Below are 10,341 nucleotides of genomic sequence, written 5' to 3' on the forward strand. Positions count from 1 at the left end.
AATACCAACACATACATACACACAACCTGAAATGACTAAAATGTCAATTAATACAAAGCACAACTTAACAACAAAAGGAAAACAATTTCAAACATTTAGTACAGTTTTCTATACAGAGACTATGAACTTGAACTTGCAGGAAAGCAGCCCAGTTTATATCCTTCCCTTGTAGAATCAAATACTAAAAGATCTAAAGGACAGGGATGATGGCTTCTTGGTGTTGTTAGAACACCTAATTGGGAAAAGTCTGAAAAGAAATACATTTGAGAAATGTAATGTGGCATGGATCCAGTTTGACACAGGCAGCCAGGATCCATGGCCCAGAACCACACTTGCTCCATGCTGATACATCTTTATGTAACCAAAGATAACGTAAACTTATGAGCTTATTGTTGGCATGCTGTCTCCTTTGTGTGTTTCTCTATATATCAAAAGAGTGCAATCAGTAGGTGGGGATGCTCCTACTCCTCGTCTCGACCAGACACCGTGAAAATAAAGAATAAACCCTTTTATCTATGGCTCCACTGTCTTTCACAGGTCTGGCCGAATCCAGTGTGAACCTGCATCGAGCTGAGCATCCTCAGGACTGCAGAGGAAACTTTTTTTTTTCACAATGGAGAGCAGCTAAGTTAATTCTGCTGAACCACTGTACCACTCAGATACACACAGAGAAAAAAAGACAGCACTTGTTACTTATGATGGGAAACAAAGGAAAATTCCCCCCTCAATTACATGACAATGCTAGTACATCATTCAGTTAAGTCATTATTAAAATTGCACTATTTAAGCTGTGTTCAATTTTCTGCCTTAGAGTGTGAACAGAGTTATCTGGTCTGTTTTTATCCTGAATATCTCCAATGACCAATTAAAAATCTCCTAAAGAGTTAGTAACCAAATGTGTCTGCAGGGAGATCACACACACTATTTAACTACATTTAATTTTCCTAAAGAAATTCAGCTGTGCAGCTGGCTCCAGCTGTATGTTTTCTAAATGAGAGAGAACATGGAGACCTTTTCTTTTAGAAAGTGCAAATATCAAAAGCTGAGTAAGCAATACACACCCTTTCTGCAAACAGAAAATCATGGGATTATTATTTTTTTTGTTTCTTTGGCTTAGAGGGGAGGTGGCAAGGGTGTTATTGCTGTTACATGTTGCTTCAAAATCTATGCACCAGGGGGCAGGTAGGTGGCGCAGTGGATAGAGCACCGGCCCTGAAGTCAGGAGGACCTGAGTTCAAATCCACCCGCAGACCAAACACTTGACACTTACTAGTTGTGTGACCCTGGGCAAGTCACTTAACCCCAACTGCCTTTAAAAAAAAAAAGAATCATCTAAACAAAATCTATGCACCAGACATGAACATCTGCATCCCACTTCCCCATGACAGAACAGGACAGCTAGGTCTGCAAAGCAAACCTCATGTAGAATTGTTGTGTGATGGCCCAAGCTCTTCCTCAGTTATTCTACAGGTAACAAGTATTCCTTCAAAAATGCTGGCAATGGCAGGCCCTTACTGCATCTGGCAGATACTGGAGTCCCAGGCTATGTCGAACAGCATATCGAGACAATGTTTTTAGGGTTCCTGGGGCAGAGAACAGCATAATCAGTTTTTCATAAAGTTGCTGGTCCTTGGCTACCTCACCAGGCATGGTGCCATTTTTCCGTAATTCAAAGTGTCCGACGGCCCTGTGGAGGAGCTCAAAGCAAGAATCCTCTTTTTCTGTTCCTAGTCCCCTAACCAACAGAGCCACCAACCGGGAGATAGGTGTCTGACCCTTTAAGTTGGTGACCCTGACCTCTGCACCACAGTCTAGGAGGATGCTAACACTCTCAAGGTTTCCCTTCATGGCTGCCCAGCTAAGTGTGTGTCATTGTTGTAATCTAAGGCATTGACAGAGGCACCACTTTCTAGAAGGGCCCTTACACACTCAGCATTATTCTTAAAGGCTGCCCAGTGAAGTGGGGTATCTCTGTTGCCATCTAGTGCATTGGGGTTTGCACCATATTCCAACAGGACTTCCACACAGGCTTCATCTTTCTCAGCTGCATAATGGAGAGCCATCCGCTTGTAGCCATCTAGAGCATTTACCTATAAAAAGAAATAACAAATACATTACAGTGGATATAACAAGCAGATACAGAATGTCAGGCAGATCCAAATTATTCATCTACACACCATCATGAATAATCTATTATGCTGCACAAGGAAGTCAATAAGCAAAAGGGAGATGATAGGTACCTGGGAGGAAAACAACTTTGAATAATCATATAAGGCAATAGGAAGGCAAAGGAAGTTCAGAGAAAAAGGTATTGATTGTTTGGAAGTACCTATTTTAAACGAGTACGTATTCCATATCTGTAAGGTTAGACTGAAGTTCCCTGGAAATAAGTTTCGAAGGCTGGGTAGAAAGGAGGTGTTTCTACAGTAGCCCCATAAAGCTCTTAGCAGAGAAGCTAGTTGATATTTCTTTAGTAAGAAGAAATATTCTGTTAGGATTCCAAGAAGGAAAGTTTAAAAAGTGACTGGAGAAAAAAAGATTCTTTAGTCCTAAGTCCTTAATGAACAGGAAGATCCAGCAGCTACCACAAATACAATTAAAGCTGTCAAAGGGAAAAAACAGAACCACCTTGTTAACAGAGGAGGAAAGAAAACTTTTAAAGAACTAAAGCATAGAGACAGTTATTACTTACAGAAAAATTAGCTCTGGACTCATGGACTCCTATCTATTCTGAACTATTCAGGGCTCTGCTGTTAACTTTCCTCTTCTTTCTTACCTTTTGACTATGTTGCTACTACTTAGTACTTTGAAAAGGAGGAGGATGCAGCTTAAACTCATCTTTTGCTACTAAGCAGTGATGAAAGAGGTTTGGTAAAGAAAACTTTTAAGAGAGTAGAAATTCTGTATTATTAATCTCTTTTATAACCCAGTTCTTTTGGTCCTCTACAGTTAAGGACAATCTAGAGAAAGCTCTAATATATACAGTATTATTAATTTGGACAAAACTGTAAGGATGTTAGTTGCTATATTCCACATTCACATATTGCACTCCTTATCCATAAACTCATTCAGCTGCCTTAAAATACCCTGCTATTGGCCCTAAACTTGTGATGGCCATAACAGAATGAAAACAAGATTGAGACCAATACTTAAAATAGCACACAGGTGGGGATGACAGCAGGGAAGGCAGAATTCCCAGTAACGGATGAAAGGTATATTTTTGTTTTCATTTCATGTTGGGAGGTTGTGTCTGACATCAGGTCCACACCTAAACAGGACAACGTAAGGGTGAAGGTTGGGGGCTGACTTCCTTTGTATAGTTCCAGTTCATTCTACTGACAAAAAAAAAAGTTTCAAGGGTATTGAAGAGTGCCACCTAAAAAAGTAGGCTGGGAACAAAAAAGAGAAAGAGAAATTATTTCTCACTAACACCAACAACAGCTCAAATTAAGGAGGGGGGAGGTGACTGGGGTACACAATGGGGCTGATAAACAACAGATATTCAGGGCTCTAGATAGCCACCACTAATGGCATCACTAACTAGAGGGTAAGAGAGAAGATGAAGAGTGATGGAGGAGAGAACTGATTCTTAGGAAATATGATGCTTTTCAGCGAAGTGTTAGAGTGGGTTATTAAAAACAAAGCAGCTAGGTGGTGCAGTGGATAGGACACCGGCCCTGAAATCAGGAGGACCTGAGTTCAAATCCACCCTCAGACCAAACACTTGACACTTACTAGCTGTGTGACCCTGGGCAAGTCACTTAACCTCAATTGCAAAAAAACAAAAAAAACAAAAAACAAAAAACAAATTACCTCAGCTCCTTTTTCCAAGAGTAACTCCACACAGTCAGCATCTGACACCATGCATGCACAGTGCAGTAGCTTCAGTGTGCCGTGAGTACAATTCACATCGGCTCCCTATAGGCAGAAAAACAGAGAACTTTCATCAGTTTTGCCTAAGTCGTGAGACTCTAGTCAGACTAGGAAGAACTCGCTATTTTGAGGGAAGCTGGAATGGAATGAAAATGGAATCATGTCCCTCTCCCATCATGTTCCTAAAAAGCTAGTCAGACAGGCAGGGAAAAGGCTCAAGACTGGGTACCAGGGAAAATGGGTCCTGCCTCCATGAGACATGCCATGCAATATAAATACAGCAACCCAGTTTCTTCATTTGAAAACTAAAGAAATATAGCTCAGCTATTGGAGACAATCAAATAAAGCACTGCCATTTTTTTTAATCATGCTAATAACCACCTTTATTAAGAAACCGAACTCTCAGACCACCATCAAAAGCTCAATCCTATCACCTGCACCAAGAGTGAAGCCCTTGCTAGACTAAGCAGAATTTGCTATGTTGAAGAAAGCTGGAATACTGAGATACTTTCCTATCCCACTATGCTCTTTAGAAGGTACGGCAACAACACTAACAGCATGGGGACCAGGAAAACCAGGTAACAGCTCTCCTGCCCTTTCAATGATGCTACACCTAACAACAGTGGAATGAAACTTAATATCCACTTTTTGTTTGCAAAAATTATATGAATCCACCGCACCTTCATTAGGTAGTAGTACCAATCTGCAACGCAGGAATTTTATTTATTTATTTATTTATTTATTTTGACTAGGCGATGGGGTTAAGTGACTTGCCCATGGCCACACTGCTAGTTAAGTGTCAAGTGTCTGAGGCCAGATTTGAACTACGGTACTTGTGACTTTAGGGCCAGTGCTCTATCCACTGTGCCACTTAGCTAGCCCTAGTACAGGAATTTTAAAGGTTGTTTGGTCCAGTAGTAGTATTGCTCCTAATCTAAATTTGAAAAAAAAAGATAATTAAGAAATAGCCAAAGTCAGGCTAATTCAACAGAAGAGCAGAATCAGAACTTGAGAGTTTCTAGTATGGAGACCTTACCAAGACTTAATTAACTGCACATTTTACTTTACATAGCCATGAAACATCAGGCTGCTTACAATGGTTCTTAAGTCTCATGTACTACTACCATGACAATGGTCTGGTTGCATTCTGAAGCAGCCAAGAAACCTGCCACAAATGCCCGACTGAAATTTATGGTCAGGTGCCACAGATTTTCTAAAATCTTAGATTTATAACCAGCATTTCTTAAATGTAATGTCACACTGTGCTTTTCAAGAGTTAGAATACTACCCAAAGTAAGAAACAGTAGCATTCGAGCAATAGAGCAGTACATAGTAACACAAAAATAATCACACCCTTTGACCCAGTATTCTTAGGAATATCCTCTGAAAGTGTCATAAAGAACAACAAAAAAAAAAGGAAACTGTATGAAGATTTTCATAGCTGCATTATACAGAAATACAAAAAAAAACTGAATTAACCTAAATGTCCAATAATAGAGGAATGATTAAATAAACTGTAGCACACTAATGCAACTAACACAGTATAATACACAAATATGAGGAATACAAAGAAATGTGAAAAGTAATGAAATGACATAATGAAGTAATGCAAAAAGTTAAAAAAAAACAACTAGAACTTGGAGGGACTAAAAAGTTATAATTTTTTTATACATTGAAATTAAACTATAAATAGTTCTCAAAATTAAGGATTTTGTTCCATCTGTTATTTTTTTTGTTGTTGTTATTGTTCAGTCATGTCCAACTGGGACATGGGGTTTTTTCTAGGCAAAGATACTGGAGCATTTTGCTATTTCCTTCTCCAGTGTGTCCCCATTTTATAGATGAGGAACTGAGGCAAACATGGGCTACATGACTTGCCCAAGGTCACACAAGTGTCTGGGGCTCCATTTGAACTCAGGAATCTTCCTGACTCCAGGCCCAGTGCTCTATCCACTGCACCACCTAGTTGCCCTACCCTCCTGCCCTTCCCCCAAGTTGGTTTTACTGATACTCAATATTAAATCTTTAATAAAATATCTAATTTTTTAAAATGATACAGCAGGTAATAAACTACTTAAGGGAAATAAGAATACTAATCGTCCTGTCCCAGGCATAGAAAGATCAGTGTGCCAAACTGAGAACCACTTGTATAAAATAGCTTATATAGTTATATAAGTTGTATAGTCTTTCTTGTGTAGTTTTTCTAGCTCACCCTCTGCATGATATCTTAACTGGGCCTTTAACCACTAGCCATGTATACCTAAACACATTTCAAGACAAAAAGCCTACTACAGAGTGACAAAGGGGAGAAGGGAAGGAAAACTGAACCAAATAACAAATAACAATCAACAACTTATCATCTCCTAGGAGGTAACAGAAATTCTACTCTGTGTAGAGTTGATGCTTCAGGTTTATAACACACTATGGTCCCCCAGGTTCCATTTTACCCCTCATTGGTTTCTCACAGAAGTAGCAGTATATTCACCCCTCTGATCAGGTCCTCTACGTTATCATTGGGAAAGGAACGTATAGCAGCAATTGTTTGAATTAAGTGCCCTGAGAGAGCATATTTGCTTTGGATGCTCTGCATAATGTATCAAACACTAGAACTCATCAAGGGCTCGGAATGTTCACATGCTCCAAGCTGCATAAAACAAAAAAACTTTTAAAAATACAGATCACCTTTGGGCATACCGGTCTTTGTATCTAAGACCTCCTAGAGGCATTCACATCATTTTAAATGCCATATATCTCAGCAATCCTTATAAACCTGGATAGTGGTCAATAAATCTTTTTTTTCAATCATAGTAAAACAACCAGATTACAAGTCATTAAGTGAGCAAGGGAAACCTGGACATAGGTGTGTTATATTGTAGTCCATTCTCCCATCCAGTGGCCACTGCTTTTCAAATGAAGGCCTTGACACTCATGGGCAAACCACTGATTTACAAATAGGTAGCTATGGGGGTACAATTTATGAGGCTCTGACTTTGTTATATTATCCTAGCAACAAGAAGGAGATATTTGAAGGTCTTTGAGGAGGGTATGACATGACTAGCCTGCCTTTAGAAAAATCCAGTGTTTTTTTATATCATACTGTAATAGCTAGAGTATATATGGGATGGCGAGGGTTTTGGTTTGGTTTTTTTGGGGGGGGGGGTGGCGATGTTTAAACATGTAGGGAACTTCTGGTCTGCAATTCCTTCTAGGACATCAGCAATTGATCTGCTAACCTAACTTTTCAGAGTTGGCTGAGGCCCTGAAGTTAAGGAACTTGCCCATGGTCGTGAAGCTAATACAATATCAAAGGAAGGAAATGAACCCAGGTCTTCCTCACTCACTCACTATCCACCATGCTGTCTCTCTTACTTTACTTTTCCTAAACTGTGTTCCATGGAACCCTGGGTTTCAAAGGATGTGAATTGGGTTTCCATTGGAAAATTATAATACTAGCAATAACATGGTGAATATTAAATTATGTGTATTAAAATGCTTATTATGTAAAACATTTGGTGGGAATAAAAATAGGTTTAATGTTTTCTCTTCTATTCCTCAATTTCTTCAAGTTCCTTTTTATTCTGAGCACATTCTCCCCCGAGACTAACCAATCCTTTCCTTCCACTTCTCTCTAACCTCTAACAATTCGGGATTCTGTCAAGTTTCAATGTATTCCACCATCTAGTCAGTTTGGGAAATTTTTTGATCATATTATAAGGAAGGAAAACAAAGACAGCTGCTTGGCTCATTTCTGTAAAGGAGAAGTGGGGAATGAGAACACAGTACTAAGTCAATATAGCTGGAGATTCTGAGATACCTTCAATTTGAGGGAGAAATTTTGTGTTAGGAAAAAAATACATGTGATAATTCCTGGGTCATGAAAACCAAGGAAAACTGCAAAATGTGTTCAAATGCTACTAAACCAGGAGTCTGACTACAAAAGGATTCATTTGTATAAAGGAACCATTCAGGGAGAATTGAAAAATATAGCAGTTTGGTTTTCTGGGTTGCTTTTTTTTTTTAAAGATTATACATTTTCATAGAAACAATTATTGAAAATTTTGAAAAGAATTCTAAAGCTGGGACCTCAGAAGGATCAGTCCAGGGGTGGGGAACCTGCAGTCTTGAGGCCACATGTGCCCTTCTTGGTCCTTGGGTGCAGCCTTTTCACTGAGTCCAAGTTTTACAGAACAAATCGTTTTATTAAGGGGATTTGTTTTGTGAAGCTTAGATTTAGATTGGATTCTAATCTAACTTCCAGATGTTGGAGAATACGTGGTAGAAAATACAATGTTACTGATTTAGGCTAATAAAAATAGCTAGCATTTATACAGCACTTTAAGGTTCACAAAAACTCTCATTTGATCCTTACAACAATGGTGGGAGGCAGGTGCTATTATTATTTTGATTTTACAGATGATGAAACTGAGGCAGACAGAAATTAAATGACTTGCCCAGGATCACACAGCTAAGTTTCTGGGGTTTTATTTGGTTCTTTCTGACTCTAGGTCCAGCACTCCATCCACTGTGCCATCTAGCTGCCTCAAATTCATTTGCAATAACTGATCAGTGCAGTTGATTATCACTGAGGGTAAAAGTCTGAAATAAGTAGCATGTTTTGAGATGTTTATGTTTGTGATACATTATTATACGATGTTATAAACATAAGGTCGCCTATTTATTCATCCTCAGTACTTTGTATATATAATGGTAGTTGAAATCAATTAATTTTAAAATATGCAATTCAGACATTTCCCTAATTGAGTGGAGACATTTTTCTTTGTGTTTCTTCTGGGAAAATAAACTTATTCTGTTTTAAGCTTTTGCTTACTATACGTGGTTTTAGAATTATTTTCTAGTTTTAGGTATTTTCTCAACTAGTTTTTAAATGCTTCAAAAAGTGTGTGTGTGTGTGTGTGTGTTTTTAATTCTCCTCATCGATTAAATGATCGACATCAGACATAAAAAAGTGGCCCTGGCATTACACAGAAGTAGCAGCAAGCAGAGCCCTGGACATGGGAGGCTAAGACTACCCAAACTTGGTGTCAGCGCAGGCTGAAGACTACATTAACGAGGAGGGCCCAGGACAAGGTGACTTCGGGGTCCGTGCACTCGTGCAGTTTTCATTCCGTTCTGTGGCCCCCCAGCACACCCCTTTCCCTTTCTGGGGCTGATCGCCCCCCGGTTTTCCTTTGGCCGGAGTAGTGACAATCAACCCCGAGGTTCTTGTCTAAACTGAAGCGATGTTTACAGAATGAACGTGGCCAACGCCTCCCCGAGCCCAGGTCCAAAGGTTTGGCATCAGCAGCCAGGTTTGGGGTCATGGTCACTCCAACCGTCGGGGCTGCGTGAAGGGCAGTGTCGCCCGAAGCCGGACGAAGGGACAGGAGGATGGACAGCGCAGGAAGCCCTCGAGGAAACGTGGCCGGCTCCTAACCCCCGGGCTGCCCTCCTGCCAAACACCGCGGGCCCCCGGGCTGCCCAGGGCGCGACGCCGGCGGCCCCGGGAGACGACAAGAGGCCGGGACCCGCCGCGGGGCCCTGCTCCGGGAGGCCTGTTGCTAGGAGGGGGGCGGAACGGAGGCTGCCCGCGGGGCGCACGCTCCAGCGGCTCCAGGCCGGGCCGCACCGCCGCCTCTCCCGGGGGCAGGGGGAGACACCCGCGGGAGGAGCAGGGGGACGGCGCCGCCGCTACCTCTCCCCACAGCGCGGGCCTCCGCCCCTCCCTCCTCCCGGCATCTCGCCCGAGAGAAGTGAACGGGAGAGATGGCGGCTCCGTTGGGGGGGGGGGACGGCTGGGAGCCAGGTCTCTGGAGGTACCGGGCGGTGACGGAACTGGGAGCTAGGCCTTACCGAACCACCAAGTCCGAATGGGTACCGACAACCGCTACCAAGGCTGACCCGGAAGCACAAGGTGTCAGGTGCAGGTCGTTCCTCTTCGGACTACCAGAGGACACCAGGGGAGCCAATGGGCCTGCGCACATGCCTGTGACCGGGCGGCGGAGGGCGCCTGCGCACGCTCTGGAGCCTCGGCTCTTCCACGGGCGGGGTCTCTTCTCAGTCTCCCTCCTCTCGCAATTAATAGCTGGCACTGCCCCTGGTTGAGGCGTGGTTCTAGAACCCCAGGGGAGGAGGGGCGGGGGAGTGGAAATCAGAAGGCCCCTGCTTCCTTCACTGCTCCCCCCTTTTTTGTAACGAGCCTCGTAACTGAGCAAGTCAAGTCTCAATTTCTTCATCAGTAAAATGGGTGGCAATTTAATGCTTGCTTTGCCTATCTCACCCGTTGTGCAGAAAGAGGCTTTTTGTAAGCTTCTAATTTATGTTTCAATTCTTTGGATTTGGGCACTCAGTAAAGTCATGGCATTGACTCAGCCTGATTTTTTGTTTTGTTTTTGCTTACTTGGTTCCCAATCCAAACTACACCCCAGCTGTGGTAATTCCATTCATCATAGGCGTATGTTGGCCCATCCC

The 10,341-nt window shown here is 42.0% G+C and overlaps 1 pseudogene; it reads right to left on the reverse strand.

Annotated features, from left to right (window-relative positions):
• Nucleotides 1–1,258: 1,258 nt before the first annotated feature.
• LOC114029822 lies at nt 1,259–9,861 on the reverse strand (annotated as a pseudogene).
• Nucleotides 9,862–10,341: the final 480 nt, after the last annotated feature.

The sequence above is a fragment of the Vombatus ursinus genome, unplaced genomic scaffold (genome assembly GCF_900497805.2).
Source record: "Vombatus ursinus unplaced genomic scaffold, bare-nosed wombat genome assembly UNPS02014941.1, whole genome shotgun sequence".
NCBI lineage: Eukaryota > Metazoa > Chordata > Mammalia > Diprotodontia > Vombatidae > Vombatus > Vombatus ursinus.